The sequence below is a fragment of the Narcine bancroftii genome, chromosome 10 (genome assembly GCF_036971445.1).
Source record: "Narcine bancroftii isolate sNarBan1 chromosome 10, sNarBan1.hap1, whole genome shotgun sequence".
In the NCBI taxonomy this organism is placed as follows: Eukaryota; Metazoa; Chordata; class Chondrichthyes; order Torpediniformes; family Narcinidae; genus Narcine; species Narcine bancroftii.
The window spans coordinates 104,516,550-104,543,878 of record NC_091478.1 but is presented as its reverse complement, the minus strand read 5'-3'; the positions used below and the strand labels follow the sequence as shown (position 1 = coordinate 104,543,878).

At 38.1% G+C, this 27,329-nt stretch overlaps 1 long non-coding RNA gene across 5 annotated transcripts in view; it reads right to left on the bottom strand.

Moving 5' to 3' along the window:
- Nucleotides 1–13,525, bottom strand: part of LOC138744039 (uncharacterized) — a 33,978-nt gene extending 20,453 nt beyond the window's left edge. For 3 of the 5 annotated variants that reach the window (XR_011345225.1, XR_011345222.1, XR_011345223.1), the window contains exons 1-2: nucleotides 13,439–13,525; nucleotides 6,801–6,899 (exon numbers count right to left, since the gene is read on the bottom strand). This is a non-coding gene — a long non-coding RNA (uncharacterized lncRNA). Of the gene's footprint in view, nucleotides 1–6,800; nucleotides 6,900–8,026; nucleotides 8,120–13,438 lie in introns of those variants that run through there. The other 2 variants (XR_011345224.1, XR_011345226.1) reach the window with 2 other exon arrangements.
- Nucleotides 13,526–27,329: the final 13,804 nt, after the last annotated feature.

Below are 27,329 nucleotides of genomic sequence, written 5' to 3'. Positions count from 1 at the left end.
TCAGACACTGGAAGAATGTACAAACTCCTTACAGAGAGCACCTCATTCAAATCCCGGTTGCAGTAACAACGTTGTACTAACCACTTGGCTAACTGTGCTCCACAAATTATTCAATAAAATGATATTGAAATTTCAAGACATAGTAACAGGTAGGTACGTAATTATTTATCCTGTTGCCCTTGAGGATGAAGAACCAGAAGACGACAAGTCATAGGAAGCAAAATCAAACTTGATTTGGATAAACAACTCTGAAAGCAACGTGCAGGAAAAACATTGCAGGATAAGAGTCCTAGTGATGTCTAATAGCTGTACGTTAATACAAATAAATTAGTCCTCATTAGGCAGTTTACCGAATCTGTTTGCCGATGAATTCTATTGATGTATAGAAGGTAAAGGTTCTATTATTGTTATATAATACTATATTTAGAATGCAACATACATGAAGTTTTTTAACTTTGTTTACCATAGGGAAGACGAAGAGTCACCACTTTGTCAAATGCCCCACAAAAATGAGGGGCGCTTGACAAAGGAACAAACTCGTGACCTCTAGATTACAAGACCAGTGCTCTAACTACTGAGCTTCCAGAGCCTATAATAGCTGGACATTAATGCAAATAAATTAGTCCTCATTAAGTGGTATACAGAATCTGTTTGCCAACTGCTTGCAATAGTGTTTGGCCCAATTTCAAACTAAGTGCACTTATAAAGCAGGTAAAAATGGTTGTTGAAAACTTTTCAATAGGCCCTCAAAATATCAAAACTAGAAGTGCTTGAGGGAAGAAAGTAAATATATTCATATAATCCATTAAACACATTCATATAGAGCAACAAACAATCTGCTGGAGGAACTCAAGTCAAGCACCATTGGTGGAAGGAAAATAAATATCAACCTTCATCAGTCTGGTTGTTGCTCCATTTCCCAGCATCTGCAATTTCCCGTGTGTCTCCACATTAATATGGTCACTAAGTTCTCTAGCGCTGTGCAGTGAGCATGAAAGAATAAAAACTAAAACAGAACTACATGCTCTTTCTAACCTCTTCCCATTTCTCTCAATAAAGCAAACAGCAAGCAATTTTTATCTACTATTTTCTGCAGTCAGGAAGCTCATGTTCCATTTCTAAACGTTTGATAGGGTTGGATAAAAAAGTTGCTATTTAGTTTGATTTCCTGTTGCCATTCTATTCATCAGATAAATGGACTCAAACATTTGGTTTCTTAGAATTACCCTGAGCAGACAACAAGGACACAGAAAAGGCAGGTTAAGCAGAGAATATTCTCAGACCTTTTGAGGGGATTCCTTAATAAACTGTCCAAATAGAAGAAGGAAACATGGAATAAACTCTGCACACATTTGAAATCTATAATCAAAAGCTTCCAATTCATTCTAGATGTTTATATCACTTCTTTTATTCCATCATATATAGGATATACTGACATTAGTTCCACTACCAAGCTGGTCATTTTATGTTGCTCCACATCATTGATGTTTCAGTCTCATCTTCTCTCCCACTCCACACAAGTGATCAGTCAGGGGAGATCATGCCAGCCAGCTCCATCAACATCTGCACATGTGTCATTTAAATAGCTTACTTATTCTTTTTATACACCCACATACCTTTGAATGCAGGCAGGTACAGATTATATGGATTCACCCAAAATTGCTGGGGCTGATCAATAATTAAATTGTTTCTCATTTTTTGAACCATTTTCTTCTGCTATGCTGAAGCCACCATTGTCCAAGTTCCTTGAATGCTCTTTCACTTGTCAATATGTTGCTCCATCAAATCTTTAGCAACCTCCAAACTAGGATAGTAAAACCTGAAAGAGAATCCTCTCAGTGCTAATAATGCTAAATAGGACATAGAATATTACAGCACAGTACAGGCCCTTCAGCCCATGATGTTGTGCTGAGCTATATTAACCTACTCAAACAAAACTTTCTCTACCTCACAACCATAAAACTCTATTTTTCTTGCATCTAGATGCCTGACTAAGATATCACTATTTTACCAGCCTCCACCACCACCCCTGCAAAACCATTCCAGGCAATCACTACTCACGGTGTTTAAAAAACTTAACCCTGACATCTCCCTTAAATTTTCCACCCCTCACCTTGCAAACACGTCCTCTGGTATTTTCTACTCCTGTTCTGGGGAAAAGGGGCTGGCTGTCCAGCCTACCTATGCCTCTCCTAATCTTATAGACTTATATTAAGTCAATTCTCATCCTTTACTCTAAAGAGAAAATCCCTAGCTTAATAGCACACAAAAAAACTCTTTGGATAATGAAATACTTCCATTTGATGATAACAAGAACCAAAACAGGCATTGGTAGCTACAACTTGGAGCCACAGCGATGGGAAGATTAACTGGACCAGTTGCCATTGCTGCAGAGGCAGTCAAGAGACTCTGATATGAATGCTTTTCCTTTTCACCATCTACAAGGCCCAAGTCAAGAGAATTAGGAGATTCTCCTCACTTGCCTGAAAGCATCCAGGTCCAAAGAAATGAAAAATCATTAAAGCTAAAGCAACCCTATTCACTGCCTTAAAGGTTCGGTCCTTTATCCTTGGCTCACAACGTGTGCAGTATGTACCAAATATTTTGCAGCAGTTCACCAAGATTTTCAACAGTGTCTATGAAAATAATAATATTTACCATCTAATACAGACCAGCAGGTAGATAGGAATGGCACTCTTTAATTACACCTCACCCACCCACATCTCCGACTTCTAAACTATCTTAATTTAGAAATTGATCCTTCTTTCCATTGCTATTGACCCAGAGTTATGAAATGCCATAGCTAAGTGTCTTCATTACAAGTTCTGTAGTGGTTCACCCACATTTTTGGAGGCATTTTGGGATGGGAAATATATGCTGGTTTTACCAATGCCCACAAACTGTAAATGAACTTAAAGCAATTGGATGTTAAATTTAATATAAATGTTAGAGTTAAACCACCAAATATTTATAGAATATTTCTTATCCATCCAAAGTTCATAACAAGTGTAAACAACTAATTATCTTATTAATTGAAGAAGTGTTACTTACGCAGATTGTAGCTTTAGTTATTTTGGCAGTAAAAGCTGGTGCAATTTCTAATTCAAGATGAGTTTGATCTATTTGCCGACTTTCTCTAATTTTACCACAGGATATGTGGTGATGAGCGCAAGCTGTTTCAATTTGAAAAATTTTTTACAGATGTAGAACATCTTAATGATCTATGGTAATTTTGCATCCTTTTATCCTGCAATTTAAACACTTAATCACCTTTTCTGACTCATGCAGCCATGCAAACAAAAGCATCGCCAATTTTAATATTTGACAAACGCTTGGAAATGCAGGGGCTGGGTGCACTGCACAACAGCTGAGGCAGAACTCAAGACTGAATCAAATAGTGGAAGTATCTTGTGCCCATTGTACACTGTACAGAGGGGATCACTTTGAATGGTTTGTAGGTATCTCCCAGCTGCTTACAGAAAGATTGGAAACAAAGCTGGAAAATCTGAGGTTGGAGATACTGTACTTTCATCTGATTAGATATTTAGCAGAGGACATGAGTTAAGAATTAAGGGGCAGAGGTTTAGAGGTAACATGAGGGGGAACTTCTTTACTCAGAGAGTGGTAGCTGTGTGGAATCATCTTCCGGGAGAAATAGTGGCGGCAGAGTCAATTGTATTATTTAAGAAAAGGTTGGACAGGTATATGGATGAGAAGAAGATGGAGGGTTATGGGCATTGTGCAGGGAGGTGGGACTAGAAAGGGGTGTTTGGTTCGGTGCGGACTAGAAGGGCCTAATGGCCTGTTTCCGTGCTGTAATTGTTATGTTATGTTAACAGTGAAGATTATAAATAAAAGCAAGAGGATTTGAGACTAAAATGATAGCCAATTTATTTTTAGTTGCTCAAGTAAAAGGAGGTGACAATCCTTGCATTAAAATGTTTTCATCTGAAAAAGGGAATAACTTTCCAATTTCTATACTTTGAAAATGATTAACAAGAACAATATTTAGGTCAACTCAAAATTTCTTTCAGCAGCTTTTTAATGTTAGAATGTTCATATTACTGAGAATTAGAGTTTCTGCCTCTCTAGTCCTGCTGGCAACGGTTCCACAGCAATAACCTACATGTTTAGAGTTTACATCACAAAAAACCGAGATTCTTTCTTCTGCAGGTGAGGCAGAATTACTGCTTATCGGTAGTGCAAAAAACTGCAGTCAAGTGTACATACAAATAAAGAAATGTAAATAACCTGACTGCAATACAGAGATAGAGTACCCAAGTAAGAGTTCTTAAATGATTGAGTTTGTGGTTGAGGAATCTGATGGTGGAGGGGGAGCAGGTGTTCCTGAACCTGGTGGTGCGAGTCTTGTGGCACCTACACCCCTCTCCTGATGGCAGCAGCGAGGACAGAGCGTGTGCTGGGTGGTGTGGATCGTTGATGATCGCTGCTGCTCTCCGACAGCAACATTCCCGGTAGATGTTCAACCCAGCATTACATACAGTGTAAAGAAGTGTTCCAAGTCAGTGGACTCGGATGAAGAAAGGAAGGAGTGAAGAAAGTTGAAAGTGGTGACAGGAGGGCTGCTTAATGGAAATGGTTTCAAAAGGTTCTAAATCTGGAAGCCAAATTGAGAAGCAGATAGATTTACAGGAATTAGAGAATCAAGCAACATTTGAAGATTGTTTGAACAAGATAAGCAATGATCAGGAATTATCATAGAATACCAACAGTAATAATTATTGATCCTTTGATAAGATTAGCCATAAATATTATAAGCTTTAATTGGCGTTATCATCTATGTTTTGAATCACAATTCATTTTAAATTTCCAGCTCTAGAGCTTTTGATCTCCATTGACAGCGACACCAGTAATGGAGATTAGTAATATTAGGGAAATCATTGCAATAAAATTGCTTACATTGGTCTCAAAAAAGTCTGGATTTGATATTAAATGAATACAGCCTTAGAAAACACTCACTGTGTAAGTGGGAATACTTATTTACACATCTAAGTAATACCCATTGAATAACCTGTTAACTATTTCCAATAAAGCTGGTGTAGTATCATGTTTAATTAAAAATTACATGGGTGTTTTGAACACACAATTCCTTATTTTATTTTTATTCCCAGTATCAAGTTTCTTTTGATCAATCAAGAGTTGATAAACTGATTGATGTTCCTGCCTGAAACCATATGTGCCCTTCTCTATTTGCATGTTGAATTCTCATAACATCATCGTGAAGAGAGACATGTTACTCTCTATGCAGAGGGACTCAATTTTAACTTGTATTTCATTCTTGCAGTCTAATTCAGATGCTGTCTAAATTCCCTGTTATGGAGAAGAGGCAGAATTTTCTCCTTTGAACGTTCAGAACAATATTATTTCCTCTGAAAGCTCCCCATCCTGTCACTAATTCCATTATTTCACTCATTGTTTGATTCTTTGATTTGTAACCAAGATACAGAATCTTGCTTAATCTAGCATTGAGCCTTATACGTCATCTTTCAGGAGTTAGTGGCACTTCCACAAATTACAATGTTAGTTGCCTCTTCCCATTTCAATATTTTTATTAAATTTTACAACAACATAAGAATAAGTCATATTTATCTAAAGTAGTAATATGAAAAAGATGCACAAAAGAAAGACTGATGTAAGAAAATCTGTTACATACAAACTAAATATCATCAATCCAGCAAAAAGAAATAATCAAGTAATCATCAATTAATTATAACATGTGGCCAACTGAAAAAAAACCAAAATAAACTGATACTATACAACAAATTCTACCCCCTTCCCTTCCAAAATTATTTGGTAAACACATACAATTTCACTACCATAAAAACCCAACTCAAGACAAGATCTAAATGATCTTACAGTTTATGAAAAAAATAAAAGGCCCCACAAGCTTGAAAAGTTTAAATCCATTACATTAGAGGAACATTTTTTTTACCCCCAAAATTAGACATGCCATCATGTCATATTGCCATTAAATGAGAGTAGGAGCATCAGCATCTTTCCATCTCATCAGTATTGATCATCTAGCAATAAGGGAAGCAAAATAATCTACATGGGATTGAGATGCAGTTCATTTCAAATCAATTACCTCTGATGATCCAAAAAGAGCAATTCGAGGATTAGGTATAAGATTTGCATTAAGAACTAAAGATATGGTACAAAAAATCTTCCACAAATTTGGAAATAGAGGAACAAGACCCAATCCTATAAAGTACCCTCTTCAGTCTTACATCTATCACACTCTGAAGAAATGTTAGGATAAAATTTAGCCAATTAAATTTTAGTAAAGTAGGCTTGATGCACTACATTAAATTGTAAAAGTGAATGACGGGCACATAAAGAGGAGAAATTTACCCATTTTAAGATTGAATCCCCTGTAGTATCCAAGAATGAGTGCTGAAGATCTTGCCCCCCATAATTTTTTTTAAATCTTATCTATGTAGTAACCCCAAGCCTCTTGCAGTGCAGCCAAAGTCCTTACTTATCAGGACTTTATTTATCTCAGCTTTGTCGCCATTATTATTTAGTCCTGTTCACCCATTGATGTCAACTTGTACTGAGTAGGCTGGCCTCTAAACATTCTTCAGGATTTTTATCCTTGCTTCTGAGTACATTAAAATGGAATCGTACATTTTCTCTTTCAACAATGTGCCCCATCTGCAGCCTTTTTATCCATTTCAAGACTCCAGAAGACTAACAGTGGCAGAACTTGGCCTGAATTCAATTTCTAAACTCTGCCATCTTGGCGCTCTCTATTAATGTACCACCTTATTTCACCATACCTTTGGTTATCTCATTTAATTTCACCAGCTTTCTCTTGATGAGGTTTCAAAGGTTTAATAGAAGTTGAGAAGATTTTATTTTCCTAGCAATGGAGGAATCTGAAACAAAAGGAAAAGCTTAAAATCAGTTTGTTGCGGACAACAGATAAAAATTATTTCTTTGTGTAAGGGATTATAGAAGGATGTGGCCCTACCATGGAAAGCAGCAGATACAGAGGTATGACTAGTTGTTAGTTATTCATACATCAACTGTTAAAATGATACAGATCCAAGGCAAATGAATGGAATATGCGTACAGTTCTCTTCTGGTCTCATTAGGAGCTGGAACAATCTTAATCAGTGAATGGCTTATTCTGTTCTTATGTTGACCCCTTTAATGCTATAAATTGTTCTGTAAAGTGAGCTGAGAGGGCTGTCACCAACATTATCTGAGCCCATTCATAATCTAAAGCTCAGCACATGAATAAATGGAACGACATTAAATTTTAATACATTGTTCGGGACACAAACATTATTGGCAAGGCCGGTATTATTGGTCATCCATGTTGCCTTGAGAAGATAGTAGCATGCCCCACTCCTCAGGTTTTCAAATTTTGGGTCAGGACTTTCAGGATTTAGAGATTGTGATATGAAATGAATTTGGGGTTCTGTTAAATTATGGAATATTTATCAGTTTTGATAAAATTACTCTTTACCAAAACAGGCATCACAAAAGATCCTTAACTTTTAGCATTGATCCCTTAATCAATCATTTTTATGTCATGTTTTAAAGTTTTAACATATTTACTGATGTTTTGAACTGAATATTGTAACTGTTGAAGAAAGGCCATTCTTTGAAAATTGAATGATGGCTTTGGGATCATGTATAGCTTTATTGCACATTGTTTGATGTCATGCATACTTCTGGCAGAAATTCCCTTCTTGGTGAGAAGCTTAACTGACTACAGCTGTCAACCTAAATATTTGATCGCAAGTTTAAAAATACTACAAGCGCAAAACAAAATTAATAAATCCTAATGGCCATTTGATGGAGAAATGCTATTAGCACAATCCCTATTCAATACAAACATTTGCAGTCTCTTTCCTGTTCAACAGATGACTTCAGGCATATTTTGATTAACAAATGTGAATTGCACATCATAGTGGAAAGGGAAAAAAATGAAGCTGTACACGGTGGTCTCCACAGTCAGAGCACGCGAGGGTAGAATTATAAAAATAAACTATACCTTCTTGCTCTCAGGGTGGGCGATGCCATTCTTGCTCAGGAACTTTGGCTCTGGTGAGTGTTAGCAATGTCACAGAGACCCAATCCCAGCAGAACCTGCTTTAGTAGGTCAGAATGAAGCATTCTCAGCATTCTTGTACTCAGCTCTATCTTGCAAAGAGTCAGCCATTTCTGCTCATGTTGCATCAGGATCTTAAAATTGCGAGCCTATACTTTCATGGGAGTGGGCGATGAACCAAATATATCAATGTGATTTGGTCAAATGATCTTAAAACTGCATTATGAATATTGCACAGCTGTAATATATTCCATTAGTCCTACTCTCAGTGAAATTTGGCAGCTTCTAATAAAGCTGCCCAACTCTTACCATTTTTGAGAAATTATTAGCAAATAGATTTTTACTGCTTTGCTGTTAAAATGTACCAATTTAGTCTGTGCTTAACTAATGCTTTAAGTCTCAACTCAGTGGTTATTATGAGATGAATAGCAGAATGATAAAAGGCCTCCCCATCTGTGACCTGCTGACTCAAATGATATTGCCTTCAATACATAAAAAGACAGTTTGCCTCTGCCAAGAATTCTTGCTTAGTCAAAAAATATTCATCGTTTCTGGTGTTCATAATGTTGGAAAGTTAGTTTAAAATATTTATCTACACTTTAAAAAATGGGGAACAGCAGACTAAGACATTGTGATAAATAAGTAACTGCCCATTTTCCTAAATAGCAATAACTTCAAACTTCATTTGGCTAAATTTTCATCCTCACCAACAAGCAAAATAAAATTGTTTCAGTTCTTCTACCTGTCTCTTGTATGCAAGAACTTTGCTAAGTTTGAAGCATACAAAAGACAGTGGCGTGTAACCTCTTTCAACTCCTCTGCAATTGCTGCAATTTTGTTAGTCAGCTTCTGTCTTTGCAATCAAGTATTATTTTACAAGGAAAATAGTGAATGCGAAACTTGAATCCACAAGATAACAATCTTCCTTTGCTCTACATCAGTGGTTTTCAAACTGCTCCCAGCTCTCCCCCCCCCCCCTCATATTTCCACCTTAAGCAATCCCTATACCACAAGTTATTGGTAAGGTGGGATGTGAGTGGGAAGGGGACGGTTGAGAACCACTGCTCCAGACACAATTGTTGCTGAAATATTTTGCTTGAGAAAAAAATTGTCATTAATGTATTTTTTTAAAAAAGACTGCAATGTCAAGAAAATCACTGAAAAAAATTAACATAATTACTGCCCTTGAGGTCGCTCACACTGGGCACCTTTTTAGACTGCAAGTCCCTGAGTGCAATAGTGCCTGTGGTTGAATATGCAATCGAGTGGATGACCGACCACAAATTTTTCCAGTACAATTTACACTGCAGGCTTCCTCCAAAAAGTTGCAGGGGTCCCGCAGGATAAATCGCGGGGCAGGAAGGGACACAAAATTCCTGCACATTCATTTTTAGACCATTCATGTAACTGCAAAATTCCTTGATTGTGCCATTACATGCCTGGAGTCCAAAGTCCATAATTAACCCATTTTCTTTGGAGTTATGAAATGGTGCACATAACGAGTCAATGAAGTATGATTAAAACAGTGGTTTTCAAACTTTTTCTTTCCACTCACCTACCACTTTAAGCAATCCCTTACTAATCACAGAGCACATGGGATAGGGATTACTTAAAGTGGAATGTGAGTTTAGGTGGGGTCAGTTTACATTAACCATTCTCAACCTTTCTTTTGGCTATGGCCCCCCTTAGGTCTCTGCCTCAAAGCTTATGGGTCCTCTTCCCTTTGAAGCAGTAAAGTTTAATTGGTTTCTTCCATACTTCTCTCCTATAGATTAAATAAACACAAAAATATATTATTTTAGTCTGTTACCTCTCTTACATGTGCTATAGGCCCTCAGTGGTGGGGGGGAGGGGAAAGAGGAGTGTGGCCCCCTTTGAAAGTGGTTGCTCTCCATAAGAGAATAACACCATATTTTAGAAGCAGAGATAGGCTATTCAGCCCATCAGGTTCACTCTGCCAGCGCTGATCCATTTTCCCATTCAGCCACACTCCCCTGCTTTTGATATCTTGACTATTCAGATAGTCATCAATCTCTACCTTAAATACATTTCAATGACCTGACTTCCTCAGGCACACATGGCAAAAAAAAATCCACAGGTTCACCACTCTCTGGCTAATGAAATTCCTCTGTATGTACACCAAAAAAATGATTGTTGAACTAGGGCCAGGATTCTCATTAGGCACATCATAGGGGTTACTGTACAGTATAATATTTTAACTCTGTCACACAGAAACCTGACACTGGACCAGATATAATAATTACATGATAGAATAACTTCTCTCTATTCTGTTTTTGTTACATGAAAATGAAAACTAGAAGCTTGTACACAAGTTCATCAGTTCTAGGGAAACCAACAAGTGAATTTACTTCAAAGAACGACATTACATTTCTGTTTAATGATGAAGTACTTGGAAAATAAGAATCACATAATTAAGTTTCCTAGTTAGTTATGTTTTACTAATGTATTGAAGCATTTCAGACAGGAAACAAAGCATTAAAAATACAATGCATTAGGAGTTAAGACTCGCAACTAATGAGTGATGGCTGGCATTTGTTCATTATAAATGTATAGACCAAACACAAAACAGCTAAATCAAGTCTGTACTGGAAGGAATTTTACTACCTGATTTAATATTTTGGCACATTACCTAAATGATTTCCTATTGCAGCTCTTTTCCAGATATTATCTGGAAAATGGCATTCCATATTCCTTCAATGCAGGAATAAAAGATCATGTGGCAACCCACTTACCAGCAAGTGAACTTGCTCCTAACATGACTGACACACTGTGAGAAAACATAGGAAATTAACCTGCATCCAATACAGGTTTTTATCTGGGCTGATGATATCATGGATGATGTCACTTCCTGTTCAGTGATGTACATAAGCCCAGCATGCCAGTGTAGAGGTGTTAGTCTTGCACTGATGTCTATAGTTGCTCAGTTTAAAATGCTTTCCTATAGTGGTAAGATTTTTATAGTGTAAACTAATTGAAACCTTTTCCACATCTTTTTTGTTAGAAGTTAGCTGGTTATTGAGGTCAACTGTTCAATTTATGGTAGTTCTCTAGTCATCTAGAGACTAAACAGTAAATTGCAAGGCCACTGGTCATCATGAACTTGCGAGGTAAATTCTCTTTGGGAGCCCCTGTTGTTCTTATGTTGCAGATATAGTTTGCAGATTGTGTTCAAAACTTTATGCAAAGCAGATTTTTAGACACTGGTATAGTAGCAGATAACTGCATTGAAGTATATTGTGACTGGATGGACAAACAGACAGATAGATGGATGGATGCATTCAAAGTTAAGCAGAGGAAAAGAAGATGAGCAGGAAACCATATCTTCCCAGAGTGTTTGGGGGAAGATCTGAACCTTGATAAGGAATGAAGTGTTAGCAATTGTATTTTCTCAGAGTTGCCTCTACTTTCATTATGCCAATCATCAACTAATCTCTATAATCATTAATTATCATCTTTAAATAGTGTTAGTTGTTATAGGGTCTGAATGGTGGCAGCTGTTGAGCTAGCTTGCCAGCACACATTTCTTCAGTCATTAAGTGGGTTGTAGTTAGCTCATGAAGTTTCAAAATGGCAGATAAAACAAAAATCAGCATTGTAATCTGATTCACATCATGGTCTGCTTGCTGGCTGTACATAATTCTCACAAGCATTGAGTGTATCTGCACTTGCTACTAGTTCAACATTCAATGCAACTCATCCCAAAATTGTGCATATACATGACAGATGTTGTATTGTAAATTTGAAATGAAGATTGTAACTAACCAGAATGTACTTGACTTCAAAGAATTTCCCTCTTGCATCCTTGTATTTATATACATTATATATATTTTTTAAACCTGAAAAACTTAGTTAGATCTGCAATTTTAAGATTACCATTACATCCCTTTCAGGAGATTGTTAAATATTTTACAACCAGCAAAACCCTTTTTAAGGTGTTATCAATTTGTACCAAGGAAGCTCAAAATGCAATATGATTTGCATCAAGAAAATTTGTTTTTCCTGATGCTGATCCCTAAATAAATATTGGCTGTGACATCAAAGTTCTCTGCTACTCAACAAAATAATTCCAAGGAATCAATTCTTTGTATCTTTCAAAGAATGATATTCTTCAGAATATCAGTTTACATTTTTGATTTTAAGTTTCTGGTTTTAGATTAAAACTATCCATTGAGTTTGAGTAAGGATGGTGCCACCTAAGTTACAAGTGGTGGCTCCTGTTCTTGCAAATCATTTGCTTCTCATTTTTCCTTCTTCAGATGTGAATGAGTGAATGTGGGCTGATGGTAAAACTGGGAAAAGATCCAAACCTATTGATGAGATGGCTACAATCTTGATATCTTCTGGGCTTCAAAGAGCTGGGTGAAGGTTAGGGCACCATTTTATACCCTGGAAGTGTTGCATTTGGTTAAAGAGCTTGGAAGCAGGTGTTAAATAACCCAGTTTTTTGATTTTCAACAGGATTTCCCAGACTTCAGGAAACCCAACAGCTGAAGTGAGGCAACAGCATTTTAAGAAGGTAAGTGCCCTCATTTTATGGACAGAAAGGAACAGAAGTCTTCCCTCTAGCATCCTAATGTAGAGAATTGTATTTCTCTCAAGTCAATGCTTTAGTGAAGAATTGAATCCAACCTCATACCATTAGAGAGAGTCCAGGCAAAAGCTTTGAGAGATATGATTCATTCCATTTATCAGTTCAACTAGTTAACATAGTTCTCTCTGACTGATTGGAAACTAAGACTATCAATTATGCTGGAGAGAGAACATCTCTGTGCCAAAATATGAGGTAGGAAGTTGAAACTTCACAATGTGCTGAGATACCAGACTTCCAAACATCGTCTTCAAAACTCCATCCCACCCATGTCGATTAATGTGGATAAATTTTTCCCAGATCCCAGAGGCATACTAGTTGAGCAGGTTAACAGGTTACACCTGGTAGAGTTGGGTTGCAGGATAATCAGGGTGCAGTTGACAGGCATTTCAGAGAAAATGGGATGCAAGGAAACAAGTAATTGGAATGGGAATGCTTGGAATGCTGCCATAAAGCCAATGGGCTTTCTATTTCGTGAGGTGATACAAAAATTACTCCTGTCAATATCCAATCAAAGCTGCTAGTTGGTGGCTTTAGATACAGGAACTAGTAACTACATAGTTCTCTGCTTCCAAATAGATCTATGTTTTAGATAAGCTGAGGACATGCTTTCCTAGGAATTATTTTGTTAGACTTTTGGTATCGTAATTAGAACTACTTTATCAAAATATTCTTCATCAGTAGCATTTTTTGTAATGATCAACACACTTGCAGATAATCTACTGCCCTGAATCAAAGTCGCTCACCTTACCCAATTCCTTTCTCTTTTGAATAGTTGGTTGGCTTCCTCTAAAATCATATCCTGTTTTATTTTGTGACTTGCTCTCCATGGAAGCCATCCTGGATTCTAATACCTTTAATGAATTTTTCCTAAAATTCCAAATTATTGGAAACAAAGCAACTGAATATATGACATCACAAATGCCAACATTTTCAACCTTTCAAGCCCCTCCATAAATATTTATATCTGCCTTCTGGTGGAAAAATACATGATTTTAGAAGGGGCATTTTGAATTATGATATGAATGAATGGTATCACCTTGTGTTTATCCTGGGACATTCACTCACTAATATGCTCGTGTTAATCTTATGGATCATTACTGCTGTCCTATCATCATGGTCAATCATAAATCGTAACAGACATTGGTTACAAATCAATCATGAAAGCAAATGAAACAAAATTAAATGCTGACTGGAATGTTTAAATCTGCTAGTGAACAAAGCTCTGAGATGGAAGAGCAGTCTTGTGAAATTATTCGCCTCTGCTATTTGAAACAAAGGAAACCAGTTTTGAACTGGTTTTCAAAAGAAAATTGTCTGTGGAGCTTAAGAGTTAAGTTCTCTTTCAGTTTGCTCCTCTACTGCGAGGTATTGCAGAGTTTAACTAGTTCTACAAACAACTGCAGGGTTTCAAACCACTTGATGTATACAACCTCTCAGAATATGATTTTCAGAGAGGAAAAAAATCCAGCACCATATATATTTCCTTCTGTGTTTGTCCTTAGCAGTTCACACAGCTGTCATGTCATTACAGAGGGGATTTTATGTTCCTGTTCCCTCCATGCACATAGAACAAGGAGGGAATGTGAAATTAAAGGAGCAAAGCAAAGGAATTTTCCCAAAGTGCAGCAGTGGATTTCACATGCACTGCAAACACATGTGGGGTTTTAACTTCAGTGAAGACAAAGTTTTATCAGCTCAGTTTCCTTTTGTGGTGAGATCAACACTCATCATTCCAAAGAGATTTTCAAACTGAAATTTCATCAGGTTTTTGTATACATACATCACAAAAGACAGCACTTGAAGATAAGTTGTATTAAAACATTTGGCTTATCACTTCTGAATTTGGTAGCGTTTAATGAACGAGGGCATCCACTTATCAGAAGCTTCATTCCTTTCTTGCACCTCCAATGGTGGTCCACTGTAAACAGTTGGGAGCATGCATGTTCCATTTACCATATGAGCCGCTGCAACTACACAAGTAGAAACAATTGATTCAATAATACTGTTATTTTAATGCATTTTGGCTCATTGAGTATTCTTTTTTAACAGTGCATTGTTAATGTAAAAGCAAGAGCAGCAGCTTTTTATAGACTTTAAACTACTGTAAATGGATATTTTTCTAGTTGGCGTATTCTGCTTTTTTGGAGTTTTGGGATTTCAGATAAGACTCTGAACCCAAATTCCATTTACCAGTTCAATTGTGGATAATATTGTAACGGAATCATTGAGTTTTATGGCATGATAGGTAAGTATGTTTCATCCCAGTCATGCCAAGTTCAAATTTATCGTCAGAGTACACGTGAAATCACACACACCCCTGTGATTCTTTTTCAGGCAGGAGTAGTAGCAGCCTTTGTCATTTAAAACCAGTACGCGGTACATAGTTAAAAACAAAATGAACCCACAATGCTACCCACATAACCACGATTACACATCAGACAACACAAGACACCATTTCTGCTCCAGACAAAAGAAAAGATAAAAACTACACAAAACTAAAACACATCAACACAAAACTACATAGTTAAAAAAAAACCAGTGCTAACAATACAGTAAGAGATGAAAAAACTAGACACTAGGCACAGTGGAGACAATTACTAGATTTTATAAGTCCAGTGGCTTGAAAAGAAGAACCGCCACACACTTCATATCCATACAGGCCCGTCAGCTTCGGCATCTTAATGGTGGAGAAACCCCCATGGCCTCCTCGCCAATCCTACCAACTGCTGCTGGGCCCTGCACTCCAAGATGGCACAGCCTCCTGAACCTCCATGCCAGGCACACAACATGGCCACTTCAGGCTCCTGGACACCACCTCTGCAGATCAACCAGTCAGGCATACACCACCCGTTCTGGTCACCCTGACATAGCTCTGCAGACCTGTCATGGTGTCTCCTCGGCCACCGGCAGCACCCAACATCCAGGAGTGTTGTCCCCACCATAGAGGCCACACCACTTCTTCCGTACTTTCACCTTACTTCACAGCTTCCAGTCTCCATTGTGCTTCTGTCCAATCTTCATCTTTAAACATTGATCACGGCACTCCGCTTGGACAGCATCATGGTCTGGAGAGGCCACTGCAGCCATGCCATGCTGCCATAATCTGGAACCAGAAGACTATCTAGTTGTTGGTAGTGGAAACTGCACTTAACAAAAAGATACAATATAAAAGAATGTGAACAAACTGACTTGGCAAATACAAAAAAAAGTAATAAACAATGTGCAAAGTAAGTATCATCAAATGAGTCCCTAATTGAGTTTGTTGTTGAAGAGTCTGATGGTGGAGCAACTGGACCTGAACCTGGTGTGGTGAGCCTTGTGGCAGCTGTAGGTACTTCCTGATGGCAGCAGTGAGAACAGATCATGTCCTGGGTGGTGTGGATACTTGATGATAATGCTGTCCTCTGTTGGCAGCATTTGATGTAGATTTTGGTGATGGTGGGGAAAGCTTTTGCCAGGGACATACTGGGCTGTGTCCATTATGTTTTGCAGGGCTTTCCAGTCAGAAGTATTGCTGCCCCCAGACCGTAAAGTAGTACGATTGGGAGAAGGATGGAGAAGTTTTCTTCTTTATCAATAACAAGGAAGGAAACCCCAGAGTTACTAATTTTTAGTTATATGGATGCGTGCTATACTTGACAACACACAAATTGGTGTTTGACTGCTCAATGTGATTATATCACATCATACAATGAGTGAAAAGTACTTTAAACCATCTGATGAAAAGGAAAAATGTTGTAATCTTCCATAATAGACAAGATTTACCACAGAACAAAAATTCTATTAATTTTTTAAATCATTTTAGTTTTTAATTTTCAAACAACTTGTCTGCACTCTCTCTAACTTAGAGACAGATAAGAACCAATACTATAATTCTAGTTTTCTTCCTTCAACATGAAGAAATGTTTTATCTCTGTGCATTGATTTTCCTGCATGACCTAGCTGAGATAAGGGACTTCACAAGGTCAGTAATCAGGCTCATAAATCTGCATTCTTGCACTTGGAATCTCTGAATGTTGATAAGACAATGCCACTGGACATTCATATTATTCTGTCTGTCATGTGTAATCTGTTTACGTAGATACGTTACAATCTGGATCTAAAACCTTGGTGAGGAGCACGGTTGACTTCGAAATCTGAATGTTGAATGAAACAAAGGCTGGTCCTTATGTGGAGCTCCAGTTAAATCAATGTTCACCAAACGTTTTCTTTGAGTGGGAAAGCTGCATTCGATGGCCTAAAATAAACACAAGTGCTCTGTAATTCATTCCAGATAAAAGATCGTCGTTGTAGCAGATGCAGCAAAACTTTGAACCTCGGAGCACAAGTTTAAACTTTATACTAATAGAGAAATGCATGAGAATTTTGTTTTTTTCATGGTTGAAATGATCAAAATAATGTATTGGTTATGGCACGCTTCTCCAGGGAGTTAATGGGATGCTTTTCTTTAAATGAAAGCTAACTAGTTAAACCATCAGATCGAAACGTTGATATCCAATTCTGCGATGATATGATAAATCTGTTGTGAACATTTTACTTTGTGCAATCTAAATCGTTGCTCCTGGGCAACTGATTTAATCAGAGCTGCCAGGTTACAGAGACATCAATTTGGCCACAATTTTTGAGTGACTTTGTGGTTGTGAGAATCGAGCTTAAAAAATTGTGTGGCTCTCAATTAGAAAAGAGGCCCTTCAAAGGAAGAGAAAAACCTGCTGAATCACATTGAAGGGCCCATCCTTACCTGAGCTCCTGTTGGATATTCTACCATTGAAGCCAGTCATGAAATCCTCACTGGTGGATCAATTCCACATTCATTGTCAACAGACCCAGTGTGTCCTACTCCTGATATTGGGAAAGTCCAAGCTAAGGACAAAGGATAAGCCATTTAGGACTAAGATGAAGAGTAACTGGATTCAACAATGGTAAAATCCAGAGAGTAGTGATGAATGATTACTTCTCTGACTAGAAACCTGCGACTACAGGTTTTCCTCTGGGATCAGTGCTGGGACCATTGTTGTTTTTAATAAATGATCTGGATGATAATGTGGTAAATTAGAGCAACAAGCTTGAAAAGCTTTATTTATATTTGCACTGCATTTTTGGATTATTTGAGTGTCGGAAAGAAAATTGTTCAGCAAATGATGAATGAATAAAATGTCTGGAAATAGAAAAGAGAATTGAAAGTTGACATTAGCAGAAAGTTCTAGAGTCGTTCATGTTAGAATGTATCTTTTTAACATTACAAAAGGAACCTTATTTCTAACGAGCCATTTGTTGATGCATCATCATATCCCATTCACTTTAGCTAATGATGTTGAAATTGAAAGGCTGATAAGGCACATTTTAAAAGTTTTTTGGCAATAATGCCACTGAAATATTCAATTGCAAATATTCTATTCGAGGAACACTATTATTCTATCTGGGCATTCTCCAACAAGACAGCATTAACACTGACGTCTTCAGCTTCCGTTAAACCCCTCCCCCAGTTCTCTCCCTTTCCCTTTTCTCCAGCTCCCCATCACTTCCTTTCCATTCAGACCGCTATCCCATCCTATCACCTCAGCTTTTCTCATCTACCTTCCCATCTATATCCAACTATGACCTCTTGCCTATTAGCCTATGCTCCTCCCCTGCCCCTTCCTCCCTCCTCTCCTACACCATTTTATTCAGGCATTTGTCTGCTTTTTGTTCATACCTTGTCAAAGAGTGTAGGCCTGGAATGTTTACTTTCCATAGATGCAGTGTGACCTGCTGAGTTTCTCCAGCACGTTTGTGTATAACACTACAACCCCAGCATCTGGAGACATTCGTGTTTAACGCTACTGCAAAGAGCTTTTATTTGTTCTAGTCTAACTGTGAATATTCATTATCTATCTAATTTTGTATTTATTGTCTCATTATTAAATAAATTATTCCATTGTATTTTTAGTTCTTTCTGTCAATATTTTTGCAAAGTACCTATTTGGCTGCTACAAGAGTGAATGTTGGTGCTTCTGTACTTTGCTTAATGCATATAATGACAATAAGTTCATCATTATTATTATCAACATTCAATTAATTTCCAATGGGTCAAGTTTCCTGGTGTGTGTGTCCTGTTAAGAAGATTGTTTCTGATCCAGGCAGAATTTGTCCTCAGTTTGCCTAGTCAGCATACTGGAGATGACCTTAGGGTGACCAGTATTCAATTACATTTGGAACAAAGTTCTATACCTAGGTCTTTCCTAGATGGAAATTGAGTTAATAGATATAACCTCCCGATATTCCATTACATGGGTGCCTAGTTTTTTGCCAGACTCAGTGGAAACAGCTTTTGGATCAAAAAAAGAGTTTCAAACATTTTTCAAGGCCTTTGGAGTTTTGGTTCAAGCTTTCTCTCTTTCACAGGAAATGGCAGAAGACCAAACATTTTTCTGGAAGCTTCTTTAACCAAGATAAGTATCATTTCTAATTCAACATTTCTATCATTGCCCTTAGAGTGACAGTTAAATGTTCTGAGTGCAAATTAAATTTAACTCCGTGAGCTCCACCTGAGAAAGTAATTTTCCTGACTTGCCGATTCTAAGTTTCCATTTTAAGCCTTCAAAGTCAGGGTCACCAAGGTTATGATACTTGCTGGAGTTCAGTAGGAAATGGATCATTGTTTCAGTAAAGATACATAGAGATGCATAAAAGTATTGAGAGTACCTCCGGGACACATTTACAGTGCTAAACTATTGTATTCATTTGGCAGCGAAATATGGGATGTCACCTTTAGCAGGGTTAATCTCGATCAGTGCACCTTCTGTGTAATGTGAATAAACGAAAAGTAACACATGATTTTTTTTGAGTCACCTTGTGCCATTGTTGTAGCAAGAGCAGGATAGAATGAGAAAGTCAGACTGCATTCTTGATATCATTGTGTTGAGATAGCAGAATACACAGATGATTTGCCCTATCAACATTGTTCCCTAATGGATTCCACACTATTTGCAAGGCCCTGAACTAATGCTAATTTTTTAAATCACAGTTGAATAACCAGTAGGTAAAACTTTGAAGAAACAGTCTGGCAAATTTCTCCTTTCAATCCTCCTCTTCCATCTTTCCAATTAAGTAAAATCTTCAGAGATAACAGCCTGTTCTGACAATCCACACGGTTGAACAGCAATGATTGGTGTTCTTCCGATGGCATTCCCACAGGTCTGGAGTCATTAGAAAATAGTTTACCTTTCGGTTACAGTGGAAGATGAACAAAATTTGTTGAACTTGATATACATTTCCAGTTTTAATTTTGATAATTGGTACGTAACGAGAGGTACTTAAAACACTGATAACATATTATACTTTTCAAAAATAATAGTTATACCAATTTAATTTGTCGATTCTTTGTTTTTTATTAAACTGTTATTTTGTCTCATAGTGACAAATAGAACCTAGAACTGTAGAGCATCTGTCCTCAACCTTCTTTTGGCTATGGACTCTGCTTGGTTTATGGGCTCCCTTCTCTGTGAAGCAGCCAAGTTTTGGTTTCTTCCATACTTCTCTCCTAGTGACTAAATAAAAAAACATAAACAATATTTATGTTACATCAGGTGAAAAGCAAACAAGGCTTAAATGTGATGTGGCCCACAGGTTGGCAAAGGCAGGAGATGATGGGTGGAGAAAGGAGGGGACAGCAGCAATAAGGGGGAATGGCTGGGTGGGGTGAGGAACTGGAAAAGGGGGAAGGGGGAAAGAAAAGACGAGCAGGTTTAGTGGAAGGCAGTAAAATCAATGTTAATGCCATCTGGCTGGAGAGTGTACAGAATGAAAGTAAGGTGTTGATCCTCCAATCTGCAGCTGGCCAGGGTGGGAATAGTACATAAGGCCATGGACCGACATGTGAGCGCAGGAGTGTGACTCGCAATTGAAATGGCTGGCCACTGGGAGGTCACTGTGGTTGCGAACAGATCAGAGTGGAGGTGCTGAGTGAAGCAATCTCCCAGACTGAGACTGGTTTCTCTGATGTAGAGAATGCCACAAAGGGTGCACTGGATGCAGTAAGTAAGTCCTCTGGATGTGCAGGTGAAGTGTCTCTTGTTTACTGACCACATTGTGTAGCTCCTCAAGTTCCTGCTTGTATTTGGTATCAGGAGGGATATAAACTCCAGTGAGAATTACTGATGTGAACTCTAGGGGTAGATAGATGTGTTAGCATTTAATTGAGATTTGCTCTAAGGCAGGAGGACAGGAGTTTGATATAACCCAGTATTAACAATAAAGCATACACCACCCCATCTCCCTTTTCCAGAATCCAGTCTATGAATGGTGAAACTGTCGGTCGGATAGTGGTGTCTGGTGTGTTCTCTGTTAGCCAGGTCTCAGTGCAGCAAACAACTGAGGTTTGTCTTGCCTGTCTCTGATAAAGCAGCCTTGCCCTTAGGTCATCAATTTTATTCTCCAGTGACTTGAACTTCAGTCTTGTTTGGATCCTGGCCCTCATTTCCACGTTTCTGACCTTGATCCAGTGTCCACCATCCTTTCTTTACAGTTTATTTCCAATCCCTGCAGTATATGTAAGCTGTATTTCTGCCATTAACCTTGAATCTGTGCCTTCTTTTTAAGGGACCTCAGTCAATGGAAACTGCTCATGTATCAATTCTGATTCCTCCTTAATTTAAATTTTATGGAATTAATTGAATTTTGTTTCCTTTGCTCAATCGGTGGAACTTGAAATAATATGGATCTATTAGTAGTCCGGAATTTTGCCTAATTGTTCCAATAACATGACCAGTGTACTGTTATACAGATGTAGAATGAACATTTTCATTTTGTCATGTTATTTTTCCAGGCAACCTCGGAAGCCACATTCCCAAAGGGACTCAGGGATGTTGGGGCCAGAAATTTACATCGTTTGTTAAACCTTTCACAGCTTCACTGAACAACAATCTTTAAACTTATTTTTAGAACTTTTTTTCCCTCATTCTCTCAGTATTATTCTGTTTGTTGACCCCTGATAATCTGGTAAACCTGGATAAATTAGTTTCACATGAGTTATAACACATTTGAACAATTTGGTCACATTTTGAACAAATTCCTGTTTAATAAATGTAACATTTTACAGTCTTAACTGCAATTTGAGATTAGTTCACTTCCACCTGAAATCAAAGATTAGTTGATGTAATCAGTGAAACAAAATACTCAGATGTTAAGTAGGAAAAACTCAGTTTGCAGGTAATTGGTTGCTGTTAATTTAACAAAGCCAGATTTTCTGGCACCGAGTAATTTATGTTTAATTAAAAATATATTGTCAACTTTATAAATGTTACTTGAGCAGAATGGAAGGAAATTAACTATCAATTGATAATTAGTGATATATTTTTAAACATTGAGTTTACATATTATATATTTCTGTACAGCTGGCTATTCCAATTAAAATCTGAATAAGTTCATTCACAGTACATTGCAAAGCAATTGTTTTAGATTATTTAGTTTCTCCCACTAGACTTGCATTTCAGAAAATCAGTCACATTGTCTCTCGACTTGCCCACTCCCTCCATTACATTCAATCACCACCTCTGCCAGATGACTTTCCACCCAGCCATGAATTAATGTATTCAGTGTGCCTGAACTCTTGCTATTTGTTCTGAGTGTTTCTATCTCTGTGTTAGGAAAGCTAGACCATAATTTGCTCCTGCAGCATTACACGGCACGGGATCAGAGGAATCTTGACTTCTAGATTTTTAAAAAAAAAAATGGCTTGTAGGAGGAAAGCAAAAGAATGGTAATGGAAAGTCGGTGATTAGTGGAGTGCCCTAGGGATCTGTTCTGGTACCCCTGCCTTTGAGATTTTTATAAATGACGTGGATGAAGAAGCGGAAGGATGGGTCAGTAAGTTTGTGGATGACATGAAGGTTGGAGGAATTGTGGATGGTGCTGAAGGTTGGCGAAGGTTACAAAAGGATATAGACAGGATGCAGAGTTGGGCAGAAAAATGGCAGATGGATTTCAATCTGGATAAGTGTGAATTTGTGCATTTTGGAAAGAAAAATGAGAAGGCTGAGTACAGGTTCATGGTTGGGTACTTAAGTGTGAGGATGACCAGAGAGGGACAAGGGTCCAAATCCATACATCCCTAAAGGTCGCCACACAGGTTGATAGGATAGTTAAAAAGGGCTATGGGATGCTGGGATTCATTAATGGGGGGTTTGAATTCAGGAGTAGAGAGGTCATGTGGCAAATCTCTGGTAAGACCAGTATTGTGTTCAGCTCTGGTCACCTCATAAAATGAAAGCTATGGAAGCTCTGGAGAGAGTACAGAGGAGATTTACCAGGATGTTGCTTGGTTTGGGAAACAAGTCCAGGGATTTCCAAGAACTTTTCTCTATGGTGTGTAGAAGGATGAGAGGAGTCTTGGTAGAGGTCTAAAATTTTGAGAGGCATGGAAAGGGTGGACAGCCAACTCTTCTTTCCCAGGGCAGGATCAGCAAACACCAGAGGACATATGTACAAAGTGAAGGGAGGGAAGTTTAGTGGAGACATCAAGGGCTAAGTATTTTTACGCAGAAAGTTGTGGGTGCCTGGAATGCCTTGACGGGGATGATGGTGGAGACTGAAACATTGGGGTCATTTAAGAGACTCTTAGACGCATCGATGAAAGAAAAATAGATTATGGGGTAGGGAGGGTTTAGTACTTTAAGAAGGAGTGTATGGGTTGGCACAACATCAAGGACTGAAGGGCCTGTACTGTGCTGTAAATTAAAAAGAAAACTTGCAATATAAACCAACTGTTTTTTATTTACAAGTTTGTTCTGTTGTTCATAATTCAGATTTTTCACATGTAAAATATGAAGGGCACTGATTCAGATTAAGGGGAAGTATATACAATTAGCAGGTAGCAATGAACAAAGCAAGGAAAAACAATTAATGGGTCTAACCAAGATAACAAAACTGGTTGAAGATTTTCTGAGTTTTTTTTTAAGATTAAAAGATGTTAGGCTTACGAGAGTAGGAATACCCCTGTAGTGTTCTGGAGAAGATGGACATTTTCATGGGTTGTCATGTTTAAGGTACAACATCAGAAAGTTCCTAACACCGAATGCAGAGCTGGATAAATGCTCAGCTCTTTGTGACAAAGGCTGGCCAGGTCAAACATGGAATGGTTTAGTCTGGTGATGGCAGAACTTCAGTCTTCCTGATGCTTTTTTGGATCAGGTTGAGTTGTATTTTGACTCCGTATGCTTAACAGCAGAGCAGGTGGTTGTGGATAAGAGAATAGTTTGAGATTTAGATTGAGTACACAAGCATACCTGTGAAAATTAATGCTTCAGATTTATTGTCAAAGTACATACATGACATCACATACAACCATGAGACTTATTCCTGTGGGCAAGGTAAAATTACCACTAAAAATAAACTGTACACCATGTAAACAAATAAAAGAACTGTAACCAGATAATGAATGTAAACAAACTAGGCAATACAGAGAGAACAAGTGCCTAAGTAAGAGTCCTTAAATGAGTCGGTCGCGTTCAGTGTTGATGTACTCAATAGTGATGAGGGTTTTGCCTGTGATGTCCTGGGCTGTGTTCACTACCGTTTGGAGGGCTTTACATTCAGGGGTATTAGTGTCCCCACACCAAACCGTGATGCAGTCAGTCAGCACACTTTCCACCACACCTCGGCAGAAATTTTCCAGGGTTTCTGATGTCATGCTAAACCTCTGCAAACTCCTGAGGGAGTAAAGGCGCTGTCGTGCTTTCTTCACGATGCCATTGGTGTGTTGGGTCCAGGAAAGGTCCTCTGAGATAGTGACCCCAAGAACTTAAATTTGCTCCCCCTCTCCACCTCTGATCCCCCAATGATCACTAAATTGTAAACCTCTGATTTTCCTTTTCTGAAACCAACAATCATTTCCTTGGTTTTGGAGATACTGAAGCTATTATTGATGCAAGTTTTCAATCTCCATTATGGATGATTATGGATGGAGAAACAACATACAGGCTAGGTGTAGGATGATGGAATATAATTGATTCCATCTGACCGTGATAAATGTGTCAACTGCTCTTGGTTTCTTGTATGTAGATGATTCCACAGATATCAGAATCTGGATCAGAATTTGTTTTCTGGCAGCGTCACAGTGCAAACATTTATATAAACCACCTTGCAAAATAGATATAAAAAATAGTGCAAGACAAAGTCAATGTAGGACCATGTCTTGGGTTCATTGATTACTCAGGAATCTGTGACTGGGGGGAGGAGGCTGCCCTTGCGCCACTGGTTCCTTTTTCCTGATAGTAGTAGGGTGAAGAAGGAATAGTCTGGGTTGTGGGGGTCCTTGAGGATAGAGGCTGCTTTCTTAAGACACCAGCTCTTGTAAATGTCCTCAATGGAATGAAGACTGGTGCCCATGAAGTCACAGGCCAAGTTAACAATCCTCTGGAGTTTTGTCTTTTCCTGAGCATTAGCACCTTCATACTAGACAGCAATGCAACCAGACAGAATGCTCTCCACGGTACACCTGTAGTTTTCAAGAATCTTGCATGACATACCGTATCTCGTTAAACTCCTCACAGCTCTGGATGAGCCTTTTTCATGATTGCATTGATGTGAAGGTCAAATCCTGAGATGTTGATCCTGAATTGATCCTCTTCACTACTGAGCCCTTGATGAGGACTGGGTCATGTTCCCCTGACTTCCTCCTGAAGTCCTCAATCATCTCTTGGGTTTTGCTGACATTGAGTGCAAGGTTTTGGTGTGACGTCGTTCATCGAGCTGATCTGTCTCCCTCTTGTGCGCTTCCTTTTTGCTGTTTGTGAATCTGCTGACAAATGTGGCATCGTCAGGAAATTTGTAGATAGCATTGGAATTGTGCCTGGCCATGCAGTCATGGGTGTGTAGTAACAGAATATATAGAGATGATGTAATGCAGCTCAGTAATCTGCATTATCAAGCTACATCTTAATGTTCGAGTTTTATTTGATCTCTAAATCAAACCATTCATTTTCATCTATACATGATGGCATTATAATTTAGTATTTTATATTATGGAACAACTGAGCTGATTGTGTGAGTTTTAGCAGTTAACAAAATACAAAACATTTTATTGATGGCATTTGGCTAAAACGTGATCCACCACTAATTTAACCACTCTGTGTCCAACCTTGTGAGCCAATGTCACAGAGGGCTTTCTGTCAATAGCAGAAGGTTTGCTAGATTGCCCAGAGAAATACGGAACAGGAAAATAAGTGGCTCTGTCCTGATTAAATCCAGTTTTCAGATAATCAACTGGGACAGTTGCTAATTAACTAAATCTCTAAATGTGTACTTAAAAAGAAAAAATATATTTTAAATCAAGTCACAGATCATTCATAGGTGGTTCATCTAGTTTTATCATCACAGCTGTTTACAAGATTTGGCTTTTATGTCAGTGAGCCTTCCTCAGATGAACCTTAATCCGATGCCTTCCTGTTTAGACCTTGAAGAAGGGCTCAGTTCCGAAATGTTGGTAATATATCTTTGTCTGGTTTGGAAGCTGCAAGACCGGCTGAGATCCTCCCGAATTTCTGTGTGCTTTTACCACAATTACAGTGTCTGCAGACTTTCGTGTTTCACTGTTTAAAGGTTGTCTGGCTTATGAAGGATGGGTTTGCAAAATAATTCACTCCTGGGTGAAGAGGGTTCATGAACCAGAAGGACATGTTATCGTCTACATCTCTAATATTATTCTTTTGTACAAGTAGAATCTCGTATAATTTTGCAATGTGTGTAAAATGAATTGACATCAATGTTCATGGCTCATACTGAAAAGAATGATCTATTATTCATTCCACTAAGTAAAGAGTGCATTATTCTTGAAACTTCTAATCAAGGCTACAAAATATATCGTCCTTAATTGAATAGTCAGAGACATGAGGAGTTTGGCTTGCTATCATTTCCCAGTGCCAACACAACGATTTTGTTCCAAGAGATTGTTCTAGCTCCTGGAGAATGCCCAGTGAGCATTTTAACAGTGTGCGATAAATCTCAGTTGTGCTACATTCCTAACCTTTAAAAATAGGAAATGTGTTCGATGAAAATTATTCCTGTAGTTTTACCTGTCGATTTGCAAGCTAATGCATATTTCTGTTCTCTGGAAGTTGGATTTAGCAGAGCCTAACTTCTATCAACGTTGGATCTTTAACATAGCAAGATGTTCCAAGGCATTTCCCCAAAAGTGAATTACTGCCAAACTAAGTAAGGAGATATTATGGCAGGTAATTGTAAACTTGGCCAAAGAAGTTGGTTTTAAGGAGTCCTGAGCAGGAGGAAAAAGAATAGTGTGCAGTCACCTTTAATTGAGAAGAAGTACCAATTAGGATCATTGCAAACTCCTTGGTTCACAATCTATTTCATTAATGAAAATGGATTAATCTTGAACTGAATGGGAGGGTTTTTTTATTTTTTATTTAATGTCACAATAATTCAAAACTATATGCTTTACATGCATAAACTCATATATATAAATGTATAGTGACATTTTCCATTTTCTCCCCATCCCTCCTCCCCCCAAAATTAACCCCAAATATTAAAAAAGGGGTGCCACCTGGTTATTATCCAATTTTTATTGACTCAATAAATAATATATTCGGTAATGTACATTTAAGAGTTGGAGGTTTGAGGCTGGTGATCACCAATGAA